At 33.5% G+C, this 4,519-nt stretch overlaps 1 long non-coding RNA gene across 1 annotated transcript; it reads right to left on the bottom strand.

The window, feature by feature from the left end:
- Nucleotides 1-1,335: 1,335 nt before the first annotated feature.
- Nucleotides 1,336-3,052, bottom strand: LOC145798562 (uncharacterized). Its single transcript, XR_014339590.1, has 2 exons — nt 2,677-3,052; nt 1,336-2,008 (listed from the first exon to the last, which is right to left on the bottom strand). It is a non-coding gene; the product is annotated as an uncharacterized LOC145798562 (long non-coding RNA).
- Nucleotides 3,053-4,519: the final 1,467 nt, after the last annotated feature.

The following is a 4,519-nucleotide window of genomic DNA, read 5'->3' as shown; positions in this document are numbered from 1 at the left end:
AGAATGGGTAGGTGGGAGGCAGACCTGTGAGAGACAGAAGAAGAGGAGTGTTTGATACACTTGGGCAAATGAGAGGAGTGTTTAAGAGACAGAAGCAGAGTGTTTGAGAGACAGAACCGTTAGATGTTGATCAGAAAAGATCTCAACCATTGATACAAATGTATCTCTCATACATTTTTACACATTTTCAAAAACCTTTGTGCCTTATTATATATATGAAAGAGAGACACATTGAGAACTTTCACATGTATAGGTTACATAAATAGAAGAAGTTATTTGGTCGTACTACTGGAATAGTCATGTGCTATCTTAGATGTATTGTGATTAATGGAGAATGTAAGAATTATATTTTTTATGTTGGATGTTTAGAAAATAGTAAAAGACATGGTGGTTTGTATTTGACCTGGACCACGAAATAATTTTTCTATATACACGGGAAATTACAAAGTGATTTGAGATCATAATTATCAATTCATCAAAAAATTTAAAATTTCAATTATTAATATCCATAAAATTTATCACTAATTTATAATTATTTTTACAAATACGAGGTGATATTTCCCCTATATAAAAAAAAGGGGGATTGGAGGGTGCTCTTTGAGTCTGTGGAGGCCCGCCATAGGTTCTATTTCGATGATTCAAACCGTTCATTTTGTGAGGTATTTTGTGTATTTTATCAACACAAAAAATTAAATTGATCCGATAACTATAATTTGTTCCATTTGTTACGTTTTTAATCAAAAAAATTTATGATTCATTTTTTAAAATATAATTTTTTTTAATTAAAAGTACGATAAATTAAGGCCAAGTTTGGGAAGACTAAAAAAGTGTACTTTTTGTCTTTTTGGACTAAAAAATTGAGGTTGAAAATATGGATGTTTGGGTTAACTTTTTGACTTTTTATTGAAAAATGTGTAATAAAAAATTGTAAAAATTGATTTGTAGGGAAAAATTTGAATTGGGAGTTGTGCAGCCGTAATTGTTGACTTTTGGTGAATAGTGTTAACTTTTTAACTTTTTGAGTAACTTTTTGACTTTTTTAGATCTTCCCAAACTTGCCCTAAATAATTTATAATTATCAAATCGATCTAATTTTTATATGTTTTAAATATATAAAATACTCGACAATAAATAATTTGAATAATCAGCGAGGGACCCACGGATCCAAACAGCGCCGAGATCCTTCTCCAATAAAAAATATTAAATAGACGTCTTCCTGCCACCTTCTTTGCACCAACACTGCGGCTTCTCTCTCAAAACTATACAACACGTACCCTCAAAACGCGCTCTACGCCAAATACCCCATAAAGCAAAAAAAAAAACCTCCAAATCCACACACAGAGAAAAAGAAGAGAAATAGAGAGAGGGGATACAATCAATTCTCTTGTAATTCTAATTCTTTATTTTCTTTTCTTTTGCATTTTGATGGCAGAAGCATCATCACCTTCTGTAGGCAAGAGTGAACAGGAGAAGGACTTGACAGACTTGGATATGGCCGCAGCGGCTCAGCATCTCATGCAACTAAGCGGAGAAGAAGACGAAAAAGAAGACACCAACAATGACAAGAACAAGAAATCAGATTCCGAGAATCATCAGAAACAAAGTGAAGAAGTAACTTCTTCAGCCAAGATCAGAACAACACAACGGGAAGCGAGTTTCCTGCCAAAGAGACAGAGGAGGTATCGATCCATAGTTCATATATACATGGCCACCAAGCCTGTGAATGCCATACATCGCAAGCAGATAAGATCTTGAGAGAAACCCTAGTTGCGGTTTCTTATGAGGCCAATTTAGTAAATTGTGTAAAATTAGTTTCAGTAACTCTCTCTTTTGTTTGAAAATCAATTACCAACTGCTTTCTTTATTTTCTTGTTATAGATTTTAACACTTGAAATGTGAAAGTGCTTCTAGGATGTTGTTGCTTTCATTTAAGAGCTTCTTTTTTTTTTTTCTCAGTTAGTTTGGTTGAATTGATTGAATATCATTTAAGGAAGAGAGTACATCTTGCCTAGGGCTGAGCAAGGAATCCGTGAAATCCGTAATCCAATCCAGTCCAGTCCAATCCGATAGGTTTGGATTGGTTTTTTGAATCCGCGGTTCGGTTCCGGATTGAAGAATTAAAAATCCGTAGTTCACGGATTGGTTCCGGATTGAATCCCACGGTTTCGGATTGGAACCGATCCGGACCGTATACAAATAGTCTATATTTTTATTATACAACCTCCCCCATAGTATCTTCTCTTATTCTATATAAAATCTAAACTCAAACCTAAAACCGTATAATATCTTCTTTTATTACTTTTGTTTGTTAGTTTTAAGTTTTAATTTGCAATGGTCTAAATACTTATGGTGAAACCAGTTTTCTTATGGTTGTTTAAATTATAGAACAGTATGTCGTTATTATAGAAAAACATATTGCTATTATGGAACTAATATAGCGTTATGTTTATATTTTTACGAAATTCAAGTGTTATATATATATATTTTTGTTATTTAATTATGTGAATCCGTGGTCCTAAACCGATCCAATCCGTATTTAAATGAATTGGTTCGGATTGGTTCCATGATTTAAACGGATTGGATTGGTTCCAATTTTTCAGGAACCGTAAATATCGGATTGGTCCTGGTTTTATCCCAATCCGATCCAATCCGGACCATGCTCACCCCTAATCTTGCCATCTTCAAATTCAACTTTAGCGAGAGAGGTTCGAGTGCAATGGTCATTGGTTACCCAATCATTGAGGAAGAGAGTAAAAATGGGGATTTAAAATTTTTGTAATTTGAGAGAGAGAGAGAGAGAGAGAGAGATAGGGAGGGGAAGGGTGATGGCCGGATTGGTTGCTTATGAAAAATATATAGCTTTGACATCTTCAACATGTGTATGTGTGTGCACATATGTATTGGGGGTTATATAGATTGATTTTCCCTGAAACAAAGATCAACTGCAGTGCAGTCTATGGAAGCAATGTTTCAATTGCTCAACTTTAGTCTTTAGTGTCAAAAATACAGCTTTTCTCTTACCTAGTTCAATATGCAAAAATATCTAGAAAAAGTATTCAAAAAGTACTCTGAATTTTTTTTTTTATAAAAAATATGGTGTAAATTTAAGCTTGTGGTGTGGATCAATTACATCCACAATAAATTTGATCCACATATTGTGTTTTCATGATAATTTTTGGTAAAACTTGTTCTGAATGCATAGTGAAACCTTCAACTGTTTACAGAGTAATAAAAGTATTGTTTGGACTAATAGAGTTTTTAGACATGTAAAGTAACATAATTGGTAGGGAAAGACTATGAAATGGTGTGTACCATATTCACTTTATAATTACAGAAGAAAATAGTATAATTTCATATTTTTTGAGTCATAATTATAAAAATATAAAAAAAAATGTCATAAACAAGTACAAAAAAGTCATAACCAAATATCTCAAAATAATGTCATAACTAAAGAAGAAAATGGCGTAACTAAGGACACATATGATATGGGGGTGTGTATAATAGAATTGTCCTAATTTTGGTAACCTAGGCTATATTACTAGTAGTCCACAGTTGCAATATATTAGGATTAGTCTATCCATGTGATGCAGATGCGTCTCATACAATTATTAAGTTGGTTTATTAATGTATTTGGGTTAAATTCTCATAAGTAGACTATTATAAATCATCATGTGGATAATAGGATTTTCTGAGAGAAATTGAAAAAAGAAAAAAAAAAATAGAGATGTAAGGGGTCAGGATTACAAATGAACTGAACTATTCGAGAGCTGGCTTGACTCGGCTTGTTTATTGAACGAACCAAGCCAAAATAAATTCTGCTCCTCAAGCTCAGCTCATTTATTTTTATTTAAATTATATAATAAATGTATTATTTATATATTAAATATTATATAAATAATAGCATAATACATTATTTATGTATTAAATAATATAAATAATAATAATAAATCTTATAGAGTCGAGCCGAACCGAGCTGAGTTCGAGCTCAATAAACGAGCTTGATAAGCAAACGAGCCAGGCTCAAGTTCAACGAAGCTCACCTCTGCTCGTTTCCAGCCTTATAAGGGGCGAGAAAAAATACCGCGAGGACACTAGGGTGAGCAAGGGATCAACTACCCTTGAGCATAAGGTTTGAATAGTGGTGTAAGTTTTGAGTGTTTTGGCCATCTCACGTGTATTCCTTATTTTATTCATATAGTGGAAACTCTCTCTCTCTCTCTCTCTCTCTCTCTCTCTCTCTCATGGACGTAAGCAATTTGAACAGAAATACATAAATCTGTGTGTGATTATTTTTTTCTTTGGTGTATGCGTGGGTGTGCTTTCGTTTGCGTTGATGAGATGTGATATAAATCCCAACAAGTAGTACCATAGCTTAAGGTTGCAGATCCTAGACGCGGTTGGTAGAGGTACGATTACCGCACAAGGAGGATTTGCATAGAAGAGAAAGAAATCCTAGTAATCAAAATCCAATGAAGGCAACGCGGTGGAGGTATTGATTAATTGGAATACAATGCATACT

The sequence above is a fragment of the Camellia sinensis genome, chromosome 1, assembly GCF_055761805.1.
Source record: "Camellia sinensis isolate YWXY chromosome 1, ASM5576180v1, whole genome shotgun sequence".
Lineage (NCBI taxonomy): Eukaryota > Viridiplantae > Streptophyta > Magnoliopsida > Ericales > Theaceae > Camellia > Camellia sinensis.
This window is presented reverse-complemented; position numbering and strand designations above follow the sequence as displayed.